This window comes from Mustela lutreola, chromosome 7 (assembly GCF_030435805.1).
Source record: "Mustela lutreola isolate mMusLut2 chromosome 7, mMusLut2.pri, whole genome shotgun sequence".
NCBI classification, from domain to species: domain Eukaryota; kingdom Metazoa; phylum Chordata; class Mammalia; order Carnivora; family Mustelidae; genus Mustela; species Mustela lutreola.
Window position 1 is genome coordinate 30,049,712 of NC_081296.1, and position 21,076 is coordinate 30,070,787.

Sequence of the window (21,076 nt, forward strand, 5' to 3'; positions counted from 1 at the left end):
GCGGTCCTCGTGGTCCAGACGTCGTGGGCCACCCCGGGAGCGGGTGCCCTTGAGCCATCCCAGGGGCAGGGAACGCGAGCGTGGGGCCGGGTGGCTGGCAAGACCCGGAAAGCGCAGAGTGGCCGCCATAGGATCAGGGGACCCTGAGGCCCCCTGATCCATCTGGGCGTGTCTCGTGGGCCTACGAACGTAGTGGACGTGAGACTTGTGGTCTCAGAAGCTTCTGTGATCTTCTGCCACGGGGTGTTGCTCGAGGCCCGGGACTTGGCTTGTTTCCGCGGGCTGACGAGGCCTGAGCTCCCGCCCCACAGCGCAGACGCCCAAGGCGTTGGAGACCCCACCAGGCTGCTTGCGAAGAGCGCAAGAGGATTCCTTGTGCTCGCGAGACAGCCGGGTTCCACGGGGCTACGGGGCGGAATCTGCGAGGGCCAGGCCCTTGCAGCCATTGGGTCGGAGCCTCTCTCCGGAGGCTCTCAAGCACCGGGGACCGGGTCCTGACGAAGCGGCGCTGCACGGCGAGAGTCGGGTACGTCGCCCAGGGCAGCCGGTGGGTGGTGTGCCTGGCCGTAGTGGTGGACAGCGACCTGGCATTCCGAGCTCGGCCCTGGGGCAGCCGTGGGCCCGAGCCACCTTGGGCTTCCAGGGTAGGGGCTCCGATCCTTGGCTCCCAGGTGGGACCATGGGTGGGTGGGCGGCGTCCTGGCCAACAGTCCCTGACCGCCCCCCTCGGCTCCCGTGCAAGGGAGACAGCGGGGACACGTCAAAACCCTGTGCTCCGTGCCATGTTCACGGACCGTTCTGCCGACGGTGGTGCTGACCCAGGGGCCTAGATCTCCCTTGTTTGGGGATGCCCTGGTAAGGGCAGCTGGGGCCCTGGCCCTGCTCCGTCGTCTCGCACATCAGCCATGCGTGGGTCGGCCGTATGCCCGGCCCCCACCGGCCAGGACGTTGGGAAAGGTAGCCCTCGGCCGTCCGGCCGGTGCCACGGACCAGGGCTTTTGGACAGCTGGTCTCTCCGTCTCTCCTCAGAACCGCATCCACAAGCGGGGAGAACGCCCGCACCAGCTCGTCTTGCCTGGCCCGGCCCTGCCCACAGGTCCAATGTCTCAGGACCCAGGCTCATGGCGCAGTCCGCCACGCAGCCCCGGTAAGCAGGTTCTGGGGGCGACGCGACCGCAAGCATCGCCGCCAACCTGCTTGGGTCAATGATGACAACTCAAATGGTCTCGAAGAGCGGTGATGACCTAAAAATCATGCTCAATAGGATTACGCTGAGGCCCAATGCAGGCGTCTGTGCCGGGATCAGCATCCCCCGGAGCCTCGGGGCCCTGGAGGGGCGCTGCCGTTGGGAGCTTGAGGCCAAGGATCCCCCGGGGATCCCTGCTCCTGCCCTGGAAAGCCCGTGCACGTCAGGGGCCCCTCGAGGTGTGGAGGCAGCCCACCCGGCCTAGAGACTGAATCCCCTCCCCTCCCCTGGACAGCTCCCTGGGAGCCATGCTTTAGGAACCCTTGTCTCCTTTTGTCTTGCAGCGGGCCTTGGGCGCCAGGTGGTAGGCGCGGCGTTGGCCACGACAGGTGAGTGGGAGACTCTGGGCCTGGCGGGAGATGGCAGGCGCCATGGGCGTCGTCCGCGAAGCCAGAGTCACTGCACGGGGCTCTGGCTCCACCACTGAGCTACGGGTGGAGGCCCCCGTTGTCCACACAGCGTTGGCTGGCGCATGATCAGGCTCCCTTGAGCCATCCCATGTGCAGGGAACGCGAACGTTGGGCCACGGGAACTGGCCGGGACTGGATCCCGGGGGGATGCCGCCATAGATCCGCGTGGCCCTGAGGCCTCCTTGGACCTCCCTTTGTGTCCTGTGCGCCCGTGAGGAGACGGGTTCGGGAGACCCTTGGCGTCAGGGACTTCTGTCCCCCTCAGCGAGTGGCGGTTGCTCGAGCCAACCCCAGCGCATGTTTCTTGGGGCTGGAGCGGGCAGAGCTCCTGCCCTAGGCAACAGACTCCCAAGGACTTTGGGAGCCTGGGAGGCTGCTGATGTACAGCCGTCGATGTTTGCTTGGGCTGTCGATGGAGCATCGTTTGGCTGGACGTGGGCAAGAATGGGCGAGCCCCAGGCCACAGCGGGCATTGGGCGAGAGCCTGTCGGGTCAGGCCCCCAGAGGAGGGGCCGCCACGCGGGGAGACTCTGGACCCTGTTGCAGGGAGGGCATTGGTCCCCTGCCTCCCGCTGGCGGGAGACCGTGACCCGCGACTCCCTCTCCAGACGTGGACCGTCGGGGCATGTGGGCCAAAGTTGGCTGCTAGTGCCAGCGCCCGGATGCACGGACGGCAGCCGGGCCAATCTGGGGTTGGCGTCTGCCTGGCCATAAGTTCTGGGGCTGCCCCCGTTGGCTCGAGGCCCGGGAGGCATCGGGGGTGGGGCACTCGATAACCTAGTGTTCCCGCCCACGTTGTGGGGCCTTTCTTAGCAAGGGGTGGTTCCCACAGGGGCCCTGATCTCCACAGTTTCTGGAGGCCCAGGGATGTACAGCGGCTCCCCAGGGCCCTTTTCCTTGCTTGCGGCGGCTCCGAGCCTTGGGTCGTTCGTTCCTCCACCCGCCTGGCCAGCAGCGGCCAAGGCTTCGGGCGTGACCGATCGTGGCCGCATGGGGCACGAGCCACAGAGCAGGCCGTTCTGACAGCTGGCCTCTCCCTCTGTCCTTAGAACCCCGTCCCCCAGGGAGGATCTCGCCTTGACGACCAAGTCTGGCTTCTCCCAGCCCCGCCGAAAGGGCCCGTGTCTCGGATCGCCGGGGCATGGCGCCGTCCCGACCGCTCCCTCGGTAAGGAGGGGTTCCGGGTGGGCAGGGACCTCACGCGTCGCCCCCGGCTTGCTTGGGTCAATGATGAGAACTCATATGGTCTCGAAGAGCGATGATGACCTAAAAATCATGCTCAATAGGATTACGCTGAGGCCCAGTGCAGGGGACCGTGCGGGGATCAGCAGCCCCCAGACCCTCGGGGCATTTGAGGGCGCGCTGCTGCAGCTGGGCGCTAGAGGAGAACGAACGCTCGAGCGTCTCCGCGCGTTGGGCCCGGAGCCCAGGCGCCTCTGCGCGTGCCCACGGGGGTGTTCTGGCACTCAAGCTGGCCCACCGCCCCAATCCCCTTCCCAGGACAGCTCCCCGGGAGCCAGGGCTTCGCCATCCTCTTCTCCTCGTGTCCTTCGGCGGGCCTGGCCGGCTAGGTCCTCGGTGTGTCGACATGCAGCAGAGGTGAGCGGAAGCCTTGGGCTCGGAGGGAGGCCCGAGACGCCTTGGGAAGCGGGTAGCCCAGCAGTTACTCTGCAGCAGGCGGTGGGCTTGCGGTGGCGGTCCTCGTGGTCCAGACGTCGTGGGCCACCCCGGGAGCGGTTGCCCTTGAGCCATCCCAGGGGCAAGGAACGCGAGCGTGGGGCCGGGTGGCTGGCAAGACCCGGAAAGCGCAGAGTGGCCGCCATAGGATCAGGGGACCCTGAGTCCCCCTGATCCATCTGGGCGTGTCTAGTGGGCCTACGAACGTAGTGGACGTGAGACTTGTGGTCTCAGAAGCTTCTGTGATCTTCTGCCACGGGGTGTTGCTCGAGGCCCGGGACTTGGCTTGTTTCCGCGGGCTGACGAGGCCTGAGCTCCCGCCCCACAGCGCAGACGCCCAAGGCGTTTAAGACCCCACCAGGCTGCTTGCGAAGAGCGCAAGAGGATTCCTTGTGCTCGCGAGACAGCCGGGTTCCACGGGGCTACGGGGCGGAATCTGCGAGGGCCAGGCCCTTGCAGCCATTGGGTCGGAGCCACTCTCCGGAGGCTCTCAAGCACCGGGGACCGGGTCCTGACGAAGCGGCGATGCACGGCGAGAGTCGGGTACCTCGCCCAGGGCAGCCGGTGGGTGGTGTGCCTGGCCGTAGTGGTGGACAGCGACCTGGCATTCCGAGCTCGGCCCTGGGGCAGCCGTGGGCCCGAGCCACCTTGGGCTTCCAGGGTAGGGGCTCCGATCCTTGGCTCCCAGGTGGGACCATTGGTGGGTGGGCGGCGTCCTGGCCAACAGTCCCTGACCGCCCCCCTCGGCTCCCGTGCAAGGGAGACAGCGGGGACACGTCAAAACCCTGTGCTCCGTGCCATGTTCACGGACCGTTCTGCCGACGGTGGTGCTGACCCAGGGGCCTAGATCTCCCTTGTTTGGGGATGCCCTGGTAAGGGCACCTGGGGCCCTGGCCCTGCTCCGTCGTCTCGCACATCAGCCATGCGTGGGTCGGCCGTATGCCCGGCCCCCACCGGCCAGGACGTTGGGAAAGGTAGCCCTCGGCCGTCCGGCCGGTGCCCCGGACCAGGGCTTTTGGACAGCTGGTCTCTCCGTCTCTCCTCAGAACCGCATCCACAAGCGGGGAGAACGCCCGCACCAGCTCGTCTTGCCTGGCCCGGCCCTGCCCACAGTTCCAATGTCTCAGGCCCCAGGCCCATGGCGCAGTCCGCCACGCAGCCCCGGTAAGCAGGTTCTGGGGGCGACGCGACCGCAAGCATCGCCGCCAACCTGCTTGGGTCAATGATGACAACTCAAATGGTCTCGAAGAGCGGTGATGACCTAAAAATCATGCTCAATAGGATTACGCTGAGGCCCAATGCAGGCGTCTGTGCCGGGATCAGCATCCCCCGGAGCCTCGGGGCCCTGGAGGGGCGCTGCCGTTGGGAGCTTGAGGCCAAGGATCCCCCGGGGATCCCTGCTCCTGCCCTGGAAAGCCCGTGCACGTCAGGGGCCCCTCGAGGTGTGGAGGCAGCCCACCCGGCCTAGAGACTGAATCCCCTCCCCTCCCCTGGACAGCTCCCTGGGAGCCATGCTTTAGGAACCCTTGTCTCCTTTTGTCTTGCAGCGGGCCTTGGGCGCCAGGTGGTAGGCGCGGCGTTGGCCACGACAGGTGAGTGGGAGACTCTGGGCCTGGCGGGAGATGGCAGGCGCCATGGGCGTCGTCCGCGAAGCCAGAGTCTCGGCACGGGGCTCTGGCTCCACCACTGAGCTACGGGTGGAGGCCCCCGTTGTCCACACAGCGTTGGCTGGCGCATGATCAGGCTCCCTTGAGCCATCCCAGGTGCAGGGAACGCGAACGTTGGGCCACGGGAACGAGCCGGGACTGGATCCCGGGGGGATGCCGCCATAGATCCGCGTGGCCCTGAGGCCTCCTTGGACCTCCCTTTGTGTCCTGTGCGCCCGTGAGGAGACGGGTTCGGGAGACCCTTGGCGTCAGGGACTTCTGTCCCCCTCAGCGAGTGGCGGTTGCTCGAGCCAACCCCAGCGCATGTTTCTTGGGGCTGGAGCGGGCAGAGCTCCTGCCCTAGGCAACAGACTCCCAAGGACTTTGGGAGCCTGGGAGGCTGCTGATGTACAGCCGTCGATGTTTGCTTGGGCTGTCGATGGAGCTTCGTTTGGCTGGACGTGGGCAAGAATGGGCGAGCCCCAGGCCACAGCGGGCATTGGGCGAGAGCCTGTCGGGTCAGGCCCCCAGAGGAGGGGCCGCCACGCGGGGAGACTCTGGACCCTGTTGCAGGGCGGGCATTGGTCCCCTGCCTCCCGCTGGCGGGAGACCGTGACCCGCGACTCCCTCTCCAGACGTGGACCGTCGGGGCATGTGGGCCAAAGTTGGCTGCTAGTGCCAGCGCCCGGATGCACGGACGGCAGCCGGGCCAATCTGGGGTTGGCGTCTGCCTGGCCATAAGTTCTGGGGCTGCCCCCGTTGGCTCGAGGCCCGGGAGGCATCGGGGGTGGGGCACTCGATAACCTAGTATTCCCGCCCACGTTGTGGGGCCTTTCTTAGCAAGGGGTGGTTCCCACAGGGGCCCTGATCTCCACAGTTTCTGGAGGCCCAGGGATGTACAGCGGCTCCCCAGGGCCCTTTTCCTTGCTTGCGGCGGCTCCGAGCCTTGGGTCGTTCGTTCCTCCACCCGCCTGGCCAGCAGCGGCCAAGGCTTCGGGCGTGACCGATCGTGGCCGCATGGGGCACGAGCCACAGAGCAGGCCGTTCTGACAGCTGGCCTCTCCCTCTGTCCTTAGAACCCCGTCCCCCAGGGAGGATCTCGCCTTGACGACCAAGTCTGGCTTCTCCCAGCCCCGCCCAAAGGGCCCGTGTCTCGGATCGCCGGGGCATGGCGCCGTCCCGACCGCTCCCTCGGTAAGGAGGGGTTCCGGGTGGGCAGGGACCTCACGCGTCGCCCCCGGCTTGCTTGGGTCAATGATGAGAACTCAAATGGTCTCGAAGAGCGATGATGACCTAAAAATCATGCTCAATAGGATTACGCTGAGGCCCAGTGCAGGGGACCGTGCGGGGATCAGCAGCCCCCAGACCCTCGGGGCATTTGAGGGCGCGCTGCTGCACCTGGGCGCTAGAGGAGAACGAACGCTCGAGCGTCTCCGCGCGTTGGGCCCGGAGCCCAGGCGCCTCTGCGCGTGCCCACGGGGGTGTTCTGGCACTCAAGCTGGCCCACCGCCCCAATCCCCTTCCCAGGACAGCTCCCCGGGAGCCAGGGCTTCGCCATCCTCTTCTCCTCGTGTCCTTCGGCGGGCCTGGCCGGCTAGGTCCTCGGTGTGTCGACATGCAGCAGAGGTGAGCGGAAGCCTTGGGCTCGGAGGGAGGCCCGAGACGCCTTGGGAAGCGGGTAGCCCAGCAGTTACTCTGCAGCAGGCGGTGGGCTTGCGTTGGCGGTCCTCGTGGTCCAGACGTCGTGGGCCACCCCGGGAGCGGGTGCCCTTGAGCCATCCCAGGGGCAAGGAACGCGAGCGTGGGGCCGGGTGGCTGGCAAGACCCGGAAAGCGCAGAGTGGCCGCCATAGGATCAGGGGACCCTGAGTCCCCCTGATCCATCTGGGCGTGTCTAGTGGGCCTACGAACGTAGTGGACGTGAGACTTGTGGTCTCAGAAGCTTCTGTGATCTTCTGCCACGGGGTGTTGCTCGAGGCCCGGGACTTGGCTTGTTTCCGCGGGCTGACGAGGCCTGAGCTCCCGCCCCACAGCGCAGACGCCCAAGGCGTTTAAGACCCCACCAGGCTGCTTGCGAAGAGCGCAAGAGGATTCCTTGTGCTCGCGAGACAGCCGGGTTCCACGGGGCTACGGGGCGGAATCTGCGAGGGCCAGGCCCTTGCAGCCATTGGGTTTGAGCCACTCTCCGGAGGCTCTCAAGCACCGGGGACCGGGTCCTGACGAAGCGGCGATGCACGGCGAGAGTCGGGTACCTCGCCCAGGGCAGCCGGTGGGTGGTGTGCCTGGCCGTAGTGGTGGACAGCGACCTGGCATTCAGAGCTCGGCCCTGTGGCAGCCGTGGGCCCGAGCCACCTTGGGCTTCCAGGGTAGGGGCTCCGATCCTTGGCTCCCAGGTGGGACCATGGGTGGGTGGGCGGCGTCCTGGCCAACAGTCCCTGACCGCCCCCCTCGGCTCCCGTGCAAGGGAGACAGCGGGGACACGTCAAAACCCTGTGCTCCGTGCCATGTTCACGGACCGTTCTGCCGACGGTGGTGCTGACCCAGGGGCCTAGATCTCCCTTGTTTGGGGATGCCCTGGTAAGGGCAGCTGGGGCCCTGGCCCTGCTCCGTCGTCTCGCACATCAGCCATGCGTGGGTCGGCCGTATGCCCGGCCCCCACCGGCCAGGACGTTGGGAAAGGTAGCCCTCGGCCGTCCGGCCGGTGCCCCGGACCAGGGCTTTTGGACAGCTGGTCTCTCCGTCTTCCTCAGAACCGCATCCACAAGCGGGGAGAACGCCCGCACCAGCTCGTCTTGCCTGGCCCGGCCCTGCCCACAGGTCCAATGTCTCAGGACCCAGGCTCATGGCGCAGTCCGCCACGCAGCCCCGGTAAGCAGGTTCTGGGGGCGACGCGACCGCACGCATCGCCGCCAACCTGCTTGGGTCAATGATGACAACTCAAATGGTCTCGAAGAGCGGTGATGACCTAAAAATCATGCTCAATAGGATTACGCTGAGGCCCAATGCAGGCGTCTGTGCCGGGATCAGCATCCCCCGGAGCCTCGGGGCCCTGGAGGGGCGCTGCCGTTGGGAGCTTGAGGCCAAGGATCCCCCGGGGATCCCTGCTCCTGCCCTGGAAAGCCCGTGCACGTCAGGGGCCCCTCGAGGTGTGGAGACAGCCCACCCGGCCTAGAGACTGAATCCCCTCCCCTCCCCTGGACAGCTCCCTGGGAGCCATGCCTTAGGAACCGTTGTCTCCTTGTGTCTTGCAGCGGGCCTTGGGCGCCAGGTGGTAGGCGCGGCGTTGGCAACGACAGGTGAGTGGGAGACTCTGGGCCTGGCGGGAGATGGCAGACGCCATGGGCGTCATCCGCGAAGCCAGAGTCACGGCACGGGGCTCTGGCTCCACCACTGAGCTACGGGTGGAGGCCCCCGTTGTCCACACAGCGTTGGCTGGCGCGTGATCAGGCTCCCTTGAGCCATCCCAGGTGCAGGGAACGCGAACATTGGGCCGCAGGAACTGGCCGGGACTGGATCCCGGGGGGATGCCGCCATAGATCCGCGTGGCCCTGAGGCCTCCTTGGACCTCCCTTTGTGTCCTGTGCGCCCGTGAGGAGACGGGTTCGGGAGACCCTTGGCGTCAGGGACTTCTGTCCCCCTCAGCGAGTGGCGGTTGCTCGAGCCAACCCCAGCGCATGTTTCTTGGGGCTGGAGCGGGCAGAGCTCCTGCCCTAGGCACCAGACTCCCAAGGACTTTGGGAGCCTCGGAGGCTGCTGAAGTACAGCCCTCGATGTTTCCTTGGGCTGCCGATGGAGCATGGTTTGGCTGGACGTGGGCAAGAATGGGCGAGCCCCATGCCACAGCGGGCATTGGGCGAGAGCCTGTCGGGCCAGGCCCCCAGAGGAGGGGCCGCCACGCGGGGAGACTCTGGACCCTGTTGCAGGGCGGGCATTGGTCCCCTGCCTCCCGCTGGCGGGAGACCGTGACCCGCGACTCCCTCTCCAGACGTGGACCGTCGGGGCATGGGGGCCAACGTTGGCTGCGAGTGCCAGCGCCCGGAAGCACGGACGGCAGCCGGGCCAATCTGGGGTTGGCGTCTGCCTGGTCATAAGTTCTGGGGCCGCCCCCGTTGGCTCGGGGCCCGGGAGGCATCGGGGGGGGGTAACTCGATAACCTAGTGTTCCCGCCCACGTTGTGGGGCCTTTCTTAGCAAGGGGTGGTTCCCACAGGGGCCCTGATCTCCACAGTTTCTGGAGGCCCAGGGATGAACAGCGGCTCCCCAGGGCCCTTTTCCTTGCTTGCGGCGGCTCCGAGCCTTGGGTCGTTCGTTCCTCCACCCGCCTGGCCAGCAGCGGCCAGGGCTTCGGGCGTGACCGATCGTGGCCGCATGGGGCACGAGCCACAGAGCAGGCCGTTCTGACAGCTGGCCTCTCCCTCTGTCCTTAGAACCCCGTCCCCCAGGGAGGATCTCGCCTTGACGACCAAGTCTGGCTTCTCCCAGCCCCGCCGAAAGGGCCCGTGTCTCGGATCGCCGGGGCATGGCGCCGTCCTGACCGCTCCCTCGGTAAGGAGGGGTTCCGGGTGGGCAGGGACCTCACGCGTCGCCCCCGGCTTGCTTGGGTCAATGATGAGAACTCATATGGTCTCGAAGAGCGATGATGACCTAAAAATCATGCTCAATAGGATTACGCTGAGGCCCAGTGCAGGGGACCGTGCGGGGATCAGCAGCCCCCAGACCTCGGGGCATTTGAGGGCGCGCTGCTGCAGCTGGTCGCTAGAGGAGAACGAACGCTCGAGCGTCTGCGCGCGTTGGGCCCGGAGCCCAGGCGCCTCTGCGCGTGCCCACGGGGGTGTTCTGGCACTCAAGCTGGCCCACCGCCCCAATCCCCTTCCCAGGACAGCTCCCCGGGAGCCAGGGCTTCGCCATCCTCGTCTCCTCGTGTCCTTCGGCGGGCCTGGCCGGCTAGGTCCTCGGTGTGTCGACATGCAGGAGAGGTGAGCAGAAGCCTTGGGCTCGGAGGGAGGCCCGAGACGCCTTGGGAAGCGGGTAGCCCAGCAGTGACTCTGCAGCAGGCCGTGGGCTTGGGGTGGCGGTCCTCGTGGTCCAGACGTCGTGGGCCACCCCGGGAGCGGGTGCCCTTGAGCCATCCCAGGGGCAGGGAACGCGAGCGTGGGGCCGGGTGGCTGGCAAGACCCGGAAAGCTCAGAGTGGCCGCCATAGGATCAGGGGACCCTGAGGCCCCCTGATCCATCTGGGCGTGTCTCGTGGGCCTACGAACGTAGTGGACGTGAGACTTGTGGTCTCAGAAGCTTCTGTGATCTTCTGCCACGGGGTGTGGCTCGAGGCCCGGGACTTGGCCTGTTTCCGCGGGCTGACGAGGCCTGAGCTCCCGCCCCACAGCGCAGACGCCCAAGGCGTTGGAGACCCCACCAGGCTGCTTGCGAAGAGCGCAAGAGGATACCTTGTGCTCGCGAGACAGCCGGGTTCCACGGGGCTACGGGGCGGAATCTGCGAGGGCCAGGCCCTTGCAGCCATTGGGTCGGAGCCTCTCTCCGGAGGCTCTCAAGCACCGGGGAACGGGTCCTGACGAAGCGGCGCTGCACGGCGAGAGTCGGGTACCTCGCCCAGGGCAGCCGGTGGGTGGTGTGCCTGGCCGTAGTGGTGGACAGCGACCTGGCATTCCGAGCTCGGCCCTGGGGCAGCCGTGGGCCCGAGCCACCTTGGGCTTCCAGGGTAGGGGCTCCGATCCTTGGCTCCCAGGTGGGACCATGGGTGGGTGGGCGGCGTCCTGGCCAAAATTCCCTGACCGCCGCCCTCGGCTCCCGTGCAAGGGAGACAGCGGGGACACGTCAAAACCCTGTGCTCCGTGCCATGTTCACGGACCGTTCTGCCGACGGTGGTGCTGACACAGGGGCCTAGATCTCCCTTGTTTGGGGATGCCCTGGTAAGGGCAGCTGGGGCCCTGGACCCTGCTCCGTCGTCTCGCACATCAGCCATGCGTGGGTCGGCCGTATGCCCGGCCCCCACCGGCCAGGATTTTGGGAAAGGTAGCCCTCGGCCGTCCGGCCGGTGCCCCGGACCAGGGCTTTTGGACAGCTGGTCTCTCCGTCTCTCCTCAGAACCGCATCCACAAGCGGGGAGAACGCCCGCACCAGCTCGTCTTTCCTGGCCCGGCCCTGCCCACAGGTCCAATGTCTCAGGACCCCGGCCCATGGCGCAGTCCGCCACGCAGCCCCGGTAAGCAGGTTCTGGGGGCGACGCGACCGCACGCATCGCCACCAACCTGCTTGGGTCAAGGATGACAACTCAAATGGTCTCGAAGAGCGGTGATGACCTAAAAATCATGCTCAATAGGATTACGCTGAGGCCCAGTGCAGGGGACCGTGCGGGGATCAGCAGCCCACAGACCCTCGGGGCATTTGAGGGCGCGCTGCTGCAGCTGGGCGCTAGAGGAGAACGAACGCTCGAGCGTCTCCGCGCGTTGGGCCCGGAGCCCAGGCGCCTCTGCGCGTGCCCACGGGGGTGTTCTGGCACTCAAGCTGGCCCACCTCCCCAATCCCCTTCCCAGGACAGCTCCCCGGGAGCCAGGGCTTCGCCATCCTCGTCTCCTCGTGTCCTTCGGCGGGCCTGGCCGGCTAGGTCCTCGGTGTGTCGACATGCAGCAGAGGTGAGCGGAAGCCTTGGGCTCGGAGGGAGGCCCGAGACGCCTTGGGAAGCGGGTAGCCCAGCAGTGACTCTGCAGCAGGCCGTGGGCTTGCGGTGGCGGTCCTCGTGGTCCAGACGTGTGGGCCACCCCGGGAGCGGGTGCCCTTGAGCCATCCCAGGGGCAGGGAACGCGAGCGTGGGGCCGGGTGGCTGGCAAGACCCGGAAAGCGCAGAGTGGCCGCCATAGGATCAGGGGACCCTGAGTCCCCCTGATCCATCTGGGCGTGTCTAGTGGGCCTACGAACGTAGTGGACGTGAGACTTGTGGTCTCAAAGCTTCTGTGATCTTCTGCCACAGGGTGTTGCTCGAGGCCCGGGACTTGGCTTGTTTCCGCGGGCTGACGAGGCCTGAGCTCCCACCCCACAGCGCAGACGCCCAAGGCGTTTGGGACCCCACCAGGCTGCTTGCGAAGAGCGCAAGAGGATTCCTTGTGCTCGCGAGACAGCCGGGTTCCACGGGGCTACGGGGCGGAATCTGCGAGGGCCAGGCCCTTGCAGCCATTGGGTCGGAGCCACTCTCCGGAGGCTCTCAAGCACCGGGGACCGGGTCCTGACGAGGCGGCGATGCACGGCGAGAGTCGGGTACCTCGCCCAGGGCAGCCGGTGGGTGGTGTGCCTGGCCGTAGTGGTGGACAGCGACCTGGCATTCCGAGCTCGTCCCTGGGGCAGCCGTGGGCCCGAGCCACCTTGGGCTTCCAGGGTAGGGGCTCCGATCCTTGGCTCCCAGGTGGGACCATGGGTGGGTGGGCGGCGTCCTGGCCAACAGTCCCTGACCGCCCCCCTCGGCTCCCGTGCAAGGGAGACAGCGGGGACACGTCAAAACCCTGTGCTCCGTGCCATGTTCACGGACCGTTCTGCCGACGGTGGTGCTGACCCCGGGGCCTAGATCTCCCTTGTTTGGGGATGCCCTGGTAAGGGCAGCTGGGGCCCTGGCCCTGCTCCGTCGTCTCGCACATCAGCCATGCGTGGGTCGGCCGTATGCCCGGCCCCCACCGGCCAGGACGTTGGGAAAGGTAGCCCTCGGCCGTCCGGCCGGTGCCCCGGACCAGGGCTTTTGGACAGCTGGTCTCTCCGTCTCTCCTCAGAACCGCATCCACAAGCGGGGAGAACGCCCGCACCAGCTCGTCTTGTCTGGCCCGGCCCTGCCCACAGTTCCAATGTCTCAGGACCCAGGCTCATGGCGCAGTCCGCCACGCAGCCCCGGTAAGAAGGTTCTGGGGGCGACGCGACCGCAAGCATCGCCGCCAACCTGCTTGGGTCAATGATGACAACTCAAATGGTCTCGAAGAGCGGTGATGACCTAAAAATCATGCTCAATAGGATTACGCTGAGGCCCAATGCAGGCGTCTGGGCCGGGATCAGCATCCCCCGGAGCCTCGGGGCCCTGGAGGGGCGCTGCCGTTGGGAGCTTGAGGCCAAGGATCCCCCGGGGATCCCTGCTCCTGCCCTGGAAAGCCCGTGCACGTCAGGGGCCCCTCGAGGTGTGGAGGCAGCCCACCCGGCCTAGAGACTGAATCCCCTCCCCTCCCCTGGACAGCTCCCTGGGAGCCATGCTTTAGGAACCCTTGTCTCCTTTTGTCTTGCAGCGGGCCTTGGGCGCCAGGTGGTAGGCGCGGCGTTGGCCACGACAGGTGAGTGGGAGACTCTGGGCCTGGCGGGAGATGGCAGGCGCCATGGGCGTCGTCCGCGAAGCCAGAGTCACGGCACGGGGCTCTGGCTCCACCACTGAGCTACGGGTGGAGGCCCCCGTTGTCCACACAGCGTTGGCTGGCGCATGATCAGGCTCCCTTGAGCCATCCCAGGTGCAGGGTACGCGAACGTTGGGCCACGGGAACTGGCCGGGACTGGATCCCGGGGGGATGCCGCCATAGATCCGCGTGGCCCTGAGGCCTCCTTGGACCTCCCTTTGTGTCCTGTGCGCCCGTGAGGAGACGGGTTCGGGAGACCCTTGGCGTCAGGGACTTCTGTCCCCCTCAGCGAGTGGCGGTTGCTCGAGCCAACCCCAGCGCATGTTTCTTGGGGCTGGAGCGGGCAGAGCTCCTGCCCTAGGCAACAGACTCCCAAGGACTTTGGGAGCCTGGGAGGCTGCTGATGTACAGCCGTCGATGTTTGCTTGGGCTGTCGATGGAGCATCGTTTGGCTGGACGTGGGCAAGAATGGGCGAGCCCCAGGCCACAGCGGGCATTGGGCGAGAGCCTGTCGGGTCAGGCCCCCAGAGGAGGGGCCGCCACGCGGGGAGACTCTGGACCCTGTTGCAGGGCGGGCATTGGTCCCCTGCCTCCCGCTGGCGGGAGACAGTGACCCGCGTCTCCCTCTCCAGACGTGGACCGTCGGGGCATGTGGGCCAAAGTTGGCTGCTAGTGCCAGCGCCCGGATGCACGGACGGCAGCCGGGCCAATCTGGGGTTGGCGTCTGCCTGGCCATAAGTTCTGGGGCTGCCCCCGTTGGCTCGAGGCCCGGGAGGCATCGGGGGTGGGGCACTCGATAACCTAGTGTTCCCGCCCACGTTGTGGGGCCTTTCTTAGCAAGGGGTGGTTGCCACAGGGGCCCTGATCTCCACAGTTTCTGGAGGCCCAGGGATGTACAGCGGCTCCCCAGGGCCCTTTTCCTTGCTTGCGGCGGCTCCGAGCCTTGGGTCGTTCGTTCCTCCACCCGCCTGGCCAGCAGCGGCCAAGGCTTCGGGCGTGACCGATCGTGGCCGCATGGGGCACGAGCCACAGAGCAGGCCGTTCTGACAGCTGGCCTCTCCCTCTGTCCTTAGAACCCCGTCCCCCAGGGAGGATCTCGCCTTGACGACCAAGTCTGGCTACTCCCAGCCCCGCCCAAAGGGCCCGTGTCTCGGATCGCCGGGGCATGGCGCCGTCCCGACCGCTCCCTCGGTAAGGAGGGGTTCCGGGTGGGCAGGGACCTCACGCGTCGCCCCCGGCTTGCTTGGGTCAATGATGAGAACTCATATGGTCTCGAAGAGCGATGATGACCTAAAAATCATGCTCAATAGGATTACGCTGAGGCCCAGTGCAGGGGACCGTGCGGGGATCAGCAGCCCCCAGACCCTCGGGGCATTTGAGGGCGCGCTGCTGCAGCTGGGCGCTAGAGGAGAACGAACGCTCGAGCGTCTCCGCGCGTTGGGCCCGGAGCCCAGGCGCCTCTGCGCGTGCCCACGGGGGTGTTCTGGCACTCAAGCTGGCCCACCGCCCCAATCCCCTTCCCAGGACAGCTCCCCGGGAGCCAGGGCTTCGCCATCCTCGTCTCCTCGTGTCCTTCGGCGGGCCTGGCCGGCTAGGTCCTCGGTGTGTCGACATGCAGCAGAGGTGAGCGGAAGCCTTGGGCTCGGAGGGAGGCCCGAGACGCCTTGGGAAGCGGGTAGCCCAGCAGTGACTCTGCAGCAGGCGGTGGGCTTGCGGTGGCGGTCCTCGTGGTCCAGACGTCGTGGGCCACCCCGGGAGCGGGTGCCCTTGAGCCATCCCAGGGGCAGGGAACGCGAGCGTGGGGCCGGGTGGCTGGCAAGACCCGGAAAGCTCAGAGTGGCCGCCATAGGATCAGGGGACCCTGAGTCCCCCTGATCCATCTGGGCGTGTCTAGTGGGCCTACGAATGTAGTGGACGTGAGACTTGTGGTCTCAGAAGCTTCTGTGATCTTCTGCCACGGGGTGTTGCTCGAGGCCCGGGACTTGGCTTGTTTCCGCGGGCTGACGAGGCCTGAGCTCCCGTCCCACAGCGCAGACGCCCAAGCCGTTTAAGACCCCACCAGGCTGCTTGCGAAGAGCGCAAGAGGATTCCTTGTGCTCGCGAGACAGCCGGGTTCCACGGGGCTACGGGGCGGAATCTGCGAGGGCCAGGCCCTTGCAGCCATTGGGTCGGAGCCACTCTCCGGAGGCTCTCAAGCACCGGGGACCGGGTCCTGACGAAGCGGCGATGCACGGCGAGAGTCGGGTACCTCGCCCAGGGCAGCCGGTGGGTGGTGTGCCTGGCCGTAGTGGTGGACAGCGACCTGGCATTCCGAGCTCGGCCCTGTGGCAGCCGTGGGACCGAGCCACCTTGGGCTTCCAGGGTAGGGGCTCCGATCCTTGGCTCCCAGGTGGGACCATGGGTGGGTGGGCGGCGTCCTGGCCAACAGTCCCTGACCGCCCCCCTCGGCTCCCGTGCAAGGGAGACAGCGGGGACACGTCAAAACCCTGTGCTCCGTGCCATGTTCACGGACCGTTCTGCCGACGGTGGTGCTGACCCAGGGGCCTAGATCTCCCTTGTTTGGGGATGCCCTGGTAAGGGCAGCTGGGGCCCTGGCCCTGCTCCGTCGTCTCGCACATCAGCCATGCGTGGGTCGGCCGTATGCCCGGCCCCCACCGGCCAGGACGTTGGGAAAGGTAGCCCTCGGCCGTCCGGCCGGTGCCCCGGACCAGGGCTTTTGGACAGCTGGTCTCTCCGTCTTCCTCAGAACCGCATCCACAAGCGGGGAGAACGCCCGCACCAGCTCGTATTGCCTGACCCGGCCCTGCCCACAGGTCCAATGTCTCAGGACCCAGGCTCATGGCGTAGTCCGCCACGCAGCCCCGGTAAGCAGGTCCTGGGGGCGACGCGACCGCACGCATCGCCGCCAACCTGCTTGGGTCAATGATGACAACTCAAATGGTCTCGAAGAGCGGTGATGACCTAAAAATCATGCTCAATAGGATTACGCTGAGGCCCAATGCAGGCGTCTGTGCCGGGATCAGCATCCCCCGGAGCCTCGGGGCCCTGGAGGGGCGCTGCCGTTGGGAGCTTGAGGCCAAGGATCCCCCGGGGATCCCTGCTCCTGCCCTGGAAAGCCCGTGCACGTCAGGGGCCCCTCGAGGTGTGGAGACAGCCCACCCGGCCTAGAGACTGAATCCCCTCCCCTCCCCTGGACAGCTCCCTGGGAGCCATGCCTTAGGAACCGTTGTCTCCTTGTGTCTTGCAGCGGGCCTTGGGCGCCAGGTGGTAGGCGCGGCGTTGGCCACGACAGGTGAGTGGGAGACTCTGGGCCTGGCGGGAGATGGCAGACGCCATGGGCGTCATCCGCGAAGCCAGAGTCACGGCACGGGGCTCTGGCTCCACCACTGAGCTACGGGTGGAGGCCCCCGTTGTCCACACAGCGTTGGCTGGCGCGTGATCAGGCTCCCTTGAGCCATCCCAGGTGCAGGGAACGCGAACATTGGGCCGCGGGAACTGGCCGGGACTGGATCCCGGGGGGATGCCGCCATAGATCCGCGTGGCCCTGAGGCCTCCTTGGACCTCCCTTTGTGTCCTGTGCGCCCGTGAGGAGACGGGTTCGGGAGACCCTTGGCGTCAGGGACTTCTGTCCCCCTCAGCGAGTGGCGGTTGCTCGAGCCAACCCCAGCGCATGTTTCTTGGGGCTGGAGCGGGCAGAGCTCCTGCCCTAGGCACCAGACTCCCAAGGACTTTGGGAGCCTCGGAGGCTGCTGAAGTACAGCCCTCGATGTTTCCTTGGGCTGCCGATGGAGCATGGTTTGGCTGGACGTGGGCAAGAATGGGCGAGCCCCAGGCCACAGCGGGCATTGGGCGAGAGCCTGTCGGGCCAGGCCCCCAGAGGAGGGGCCGCCACGCGGGGAGACTCTGGACCCTGTTGCAGGGCGGGCATTGGTCCCCTGCCTCCCGCTGGCGGGAGACCGTGACCCGCGACTCCCTCTCCAGACGTGGGCCGTCGGGGCATGGGGGCCAACGTTGGCTGCGAGTGCCAGCGCCCGGAAGCACGGACGGCAGCCGGGCCAATCTGGGGTTGGCGTCTGCCTGGTCATAAGTTCTGGGGCCGCCCCCGTTGGCTCGGGGCCCGGGAGGCATCGGGGGGGGGGTAACTCGATAACCTAGTGTTCCCGCCCACGTTGTGGGGCCTTTCTTAGCAAGGGGTGGTTCCCACAGGGGCCCTGATCTCCACAGTTTCTGGAGGCCCAGGGATGAACAGCGGCTCCCCAGGGCCCTTTTCCTTGCTTGCGGCGGCTCCGAGCCTTGGGTCGTTCGTTCCTCCACCCGCCTGGCCAGCAGCGGCCAGGGCTTCGGGCGTGACCGATCGTGGCCGCATGGGGCACGAGCCACAGAGCAGGCCGTTCTGACAGCTGGCCTCTCCCTCTGTCCTTAGAACCCCGTCCCCCAGGGAGGATCTCGCCTTGACGACCAAGTCTGGCTTCTCCCAGCCCCGCCGAAAGGGCACGTGTCTCGGATCGCCGGGGCATGGCGCCGTCCCGACCGCTCCCTCGGTAAGGAGGGGTTCCGGGAGGGCAGGGACCTCACGCGTCGCCCCCGGCTTGCTTGGGTCAATGATGAGAACTCATATGGTCTCGAAGAGCGATGATGACCTAAAAATCATGCTCAATAGGATTACGCTGAGGCCCAGTGCAGGGGACCGTGCGGGAATCAGCAGCCCCCAGACCCTCGGGGCATTTGAGGGCGCGCTGCTGCAGCTGGGCGCTAGAGGAGAACGAACGCTCGAGCGTCTGCGCGCGTTGGGCCCGGAGCCCAGGCGCCTCTGCGCGTGCCCACGGGGGTGTTCTGGCACTCAAGCTGGCCCACCGCCCCAATCCCCTTCCCAGGACAGCTCCCCGGGAGCCAGGGCTTCGCCATCCTCGTCTCCTCGTGTCCTTCGGCGGGCCTGGCCGGCTAGGTCCTCGGTGTGTCGACATGCAGCAGAGGTGAGCGGAAGCCTTGGGCTCGGAGGGAGGCCCGAGACGCCTTGGGAAGCGGGTAGCCCAGCAGTGACTCTGCAGCAGGCCGTGGGCTTGGGGTGGCGGTCCTCGTGGTCCAGACGTCGTGGGCCACCCCGGGAGCGGGTGCCCTTGAGCCATCCCAGGGGCAGGGAACGCGAGCGTGGGGCCGGGTGGCTGGCAAGACCCGGAAAGCTCAGAGTGGCCGCCATAGGATCAGGGGACCCTGAGTCCCCCTGATCCATCTGGGCGTGTCTAGTGGGCCTACGAACGTAGTGGACGTGAGACTTGTGGTCTCAAAGCTTCTGTGATCTTCTGCCACAGGGTGTTGCTCGAGGCCCGGGACTTGGCTTGTTTCCGCGGGCTGACGAGGCCTGAGCTCCCACCCCACAGCGCAGACGCCCAAGGCGTTTGGGACCCCACCAGGCTGCTTGCGAAGAGCGCAAGAGGATTCCTTGTGCTCGCGAGACAGCCGGGTTCCACGGGGCTACGGGGCGGAATCTGCGAGGGCCAGGCCCTTGCAGCCATTTGGTCGGAGCCACTCTCCGGAGGCTCTCAAGCACCGGGGACCGGGTCCTGACGAGGCGGCGATGCACGGCGAGAGTCGGGTACCTCGCCCAGGGCAGCCGGTGGGTGGTGTGCCTGGCCGTAGTGGTGGACAGCGACCTGGCATTCCGAGCTCGGCCCTGGGGCAGCCGTGGGCCCGAGCCACCTTGGGCTTCCAGGGTAGGGGCTCCGATCCTTGGCTCCCAGGTGGGACCATGGGTGGGTGGGCGGCGTCCTGGCCAACAGTCCCTGACCGCCCCCCTCGGCTCCCGTGCAAGGGAGACAGCGGGGACACGTCAAAACCCTGTGCTCCGTGCCATGTTCACGGACCGTTCTGCCGACGGTGGTGCTGACCCCGGGGCCTAGATCTCCCTTGTTTGGGGATGCCCTGGTAAGGGCAGCTGGGGCCCTGGGCCCTGCTCCGTCGTCTCGCACATCAGCCATGCGTGGTTCGGCCGTATGCCCGGCCCCCACCGACCAGGACGTTGGGAAAGGTAGCCCTCGCCCGTCCGGCCGGTGCCCCGGACCAGGGCTTTTGGACAGCTGGTCTCTCCGTCTCTCCTCAGAACCGCATCCACAAGCGGGGAGATCTCCCGCACCAGCTCGGCTTGCCTGGCCCGGCCCTGCCCACAGGTCCAATGTCTCAGGACACCGGCTCATGGCGCAGTCCGCCACGCAGCCCCGGTAAGCAGGTTCTGGGGGCGATGCGACCGCACGCATCGCCGCCAACCTGCTTGGGTCAATGATGACAACTCAAATGGTCTCGAAGAGCGGTGATGACCTAAAAATCATGCTCAATAGGATTACGCTGAGGCCCAATGCAGGCGTCTGTGCCGGGATCAGCATCCCCCGGAGCCTCGGGGCCTGGAGGGGCGCTGCCGTTGGGAGCTTGAGGCCAAGGATACCCCGGGGATCCCTGCGCCTGCTCTGGAAAGCCCGTCCACGTCAGGGGCCCCTCGATTTGTGGAGGCAGCCCACCCGGCCTAGAGACTGAATCCCCTCCCCTCCCCTGGACAGCTCCCTGGGAGCCATGCCTTAGGAACCCTTGTCTCCTTGTGTCTTGCAGCGGGCCTTGGGCGCCAGGTGGTAGGCGCGGCGTTGGCCACGACAGGTGAGTGGGAGACTCTGGGCCTGGCGGGAGATGGCAGACGCCATGGGCGTCGTCCGCGAAGCCAGAGTCACGGCACGGGGCTCTGGCTCCACCACTGAGCTACGGGTGGAGGCCCCCGTTGTCCACACAGCGTTGGCTGGCGCGTGATCAGGCTCCCTTGAGCCATCCCAGGTGCAGGGAACGCGAACATTGGGCCGCGGGAACTGGCCGGGACTGGATCCCGGGGGGATGCCGCCATAGATCCGCGTGGCCCTGAGGCCTCCTTGGACCTCCCTTTGTGTCCTGTGCGCCCGTGAGGAGACGGGTTCGGGAGACCCTTGGCGTCAGGGACTTCTGTCCTCCTCAGCGAGTGGCGGTTGCTCGAGCCAACCCCAGCGCATGTTTCTTGGGGCTGGAGCGGGCAGAGCTCCTGCCCTAGGCACCAGACTCCCAAGGACTTTGGGAGCCTGGGAGGCTGCTGAAGTACAGCCCTCGATGTTTGCTTGGGCTGCCGATGGAGCATGGTTTGGCTGGACGTGGGCAAGAATGGGCGAGCCCCAGGCCACAGCGGGCATTGGGCGAGAGGCTGTCGGGCCAGGCCCCCAGAGGAGGGGCCGCCACGCGGGGAGACTCTGGACCCTGTTGCAGGGCGGGCATTGGTCCCCTGCCTCCCGCTGGTGGGAGACAGTGACCCGCGACTCCCTCTCCAGACGTGGACCGTCGGGGCATGGGGGCCAACGTTGGCTGCGAGTGCCAGCGCCCGGATGCACGGACGGCAGCCGGGCCAATCTGGGGTTGGCGTCTGCCTGGCCATAAGTTCTGGGGCCGCCCCCGTTGGCTCGGGACCCGGGAGGCATCGGGGGGTGGGCACTCGATTACCTAGTGTTCCCGCCCACGTTGTGGGGCCTTTCTTAGCAAGGGGTGGTTCCCACAGGGGCCCTGATCTCCACAGTTTCTGGAGCCCCAGGGATGTACAGCGGCTCCCCAGGGCCCTTTTCCTTGCTTGCGGCGGCTCCGAGCCTTGGGTCGTTCGTTCCTCCACCCGCCTGTCCAGCAGCGGCCAGGGCTTCGGGCGTGACCAATCGTGGCCGCATGGGGCACGAG

At 67.0% G+C, this 21,076-nt stretch overlaps 12 non-coding genes across 12 annotated transcripts; all 12 read left to right on the plus strand.

Annotated features, from left to right (window-relative positions):
- Positions 1-1,199: 1,199 nt before the first annotated feature.
- On the plus strand, positions 1,200-1,280 carry LOC131837560 (small nucleolar RNA SNORD115). The gene has a single exon (XR_009356159.1). It is a non-coding gene; the product is annotated as a small nucleolar RNA SNORD115 (small nucleolar RNA).
- Positions 1,281-2,877: 1,597 nt separating this feature from the next.
- On the plus strand, positions 2,878-2,958 carry LOC131837484 (small nucleolar RNA SNORD115). The gene has a single exon (XR_009356081.1). It is a non-coding gene; the product is annotated as a small nucleolar RNA SNORD115 (small nucleolar RNA).
- A 1,591-nt stretch (positions 2,959-4,549) lies between these two features.
- LOC131837561 (small nucleolar RNA SNORD115) lies at positions 4,550-4,630 on the plus strand. The gene has a single exon (XR_009356160.1). It is a non-coding gene; the product is annotated as a small nucleolar RNA SNORD115 (small nucleolar RNA).
- Positions 4,631-6,227: 1,597 nt separating this feature from the next.
- On the plus strand, positions 6,228-6,308 carry LOC131837542 (small nucleolar RNA SNORD115). The gene has a single exon (XR_009356141.1). It is a non-coding gene; the product is annotated as a small nucleolar RNA SNORD115 (small nucleolar RNA).
- A 1,590-nt stretch (positions 6,309-7,898) lies between these two features.
- Positions 7,899-7,979, plus strand: LOC131837562 (small nucleolar RNA SNORD115). The gene has a single exon (XR_009356161.1). It is a non-coding gene; the product is annotated as a small nucleolar RNA SNORD115 (small nucleolar RNA).
- Positions 7,980-9,576: 1,597 nt separating this feature from the next.
- LOC131837485 (small nucleolar RNA SNORD115) lies at positions 9,577-9,657 on the plus strand. Its single transcript, XR_009356083.1, has one exon. It is a non-coding gene; the product is annotated as a small nucleolar RNA SNORD115 (small nucleolar RNA).
- A 1,591-nt stretch (positions 9,658-11,248) lies between these two features.
- On the plus strand, positions 11,249-11,329 carry LOC131837656 (small nucleolar RNA SNORD115). The gene has a single exon (XR_009356251.1). It is a non-coding gene; the product is annotated as a small nucleolar RNA SNORD115 (small nucleolar RNA).
- Positions 11,330-12,918: 1,589 nt separating this feature from the next.
- On the plus strand, positions 12,919-12,999 carry LOC131837563 (small nucleolar RNA SNORD115). The gene has a single exon (XR_009356162.1). It is a non-coding gene; the product is annotated as a small nucleolar RNA SNORD115 (small nucleolar RNA).
- A 1,597-nt stretch (positions 13,000-14,596) lies between these two features.
- LOC131837486 (small nucleolar RNA SNORD115) lies at positions 14,597-14,677 on the plus strand. The gene has a single exon (XR_009356084.1). It is a non-coding gene; the product is annotated as a small nucleolar RNA SNORD115 (small nucleolar RNA).
- Positions 14,678-16,267: 1,590 nt separating this feature from the next.
- LOC131837564 (small nucleolar RNA SNORD115) lies at positions 16,268-16,348 on the plus strand. Its single transcript, XR_009356163.1, has one exon. It is a non-coding gene; the product is annotated as a small nucleolar RNA SNORD115 (small nucleolar RNA).
- A 1,598-nt stretch (positions 16,349-17,946) lies between these two features.
- Positions 17,947-18,027, plus strand: LOC131837487 (small nucleolar RNA SNORD115). The gene has a single exon (XR_009356085.1). It is a non-coding gene; the product is annotated as a small nucleolar RNA SNORD115 (small nucleolar RNA).
- A 1,591-nt stretch (positions 18,028-19,618) lies between these two features.
- Positions 19,619-19,699, plus strand: LOC131837566 (small nucleolar RNA SNORD115). The gene has a single exon (XR_009356164.1). It is a non-coding gene; the product is annotated as a small nucleolar RNA SNORD115 (small nucleolar RNA).
- The last annotated feature ends 1,377 nt before the right edge of the window (positions 19,700-21,076 follow it).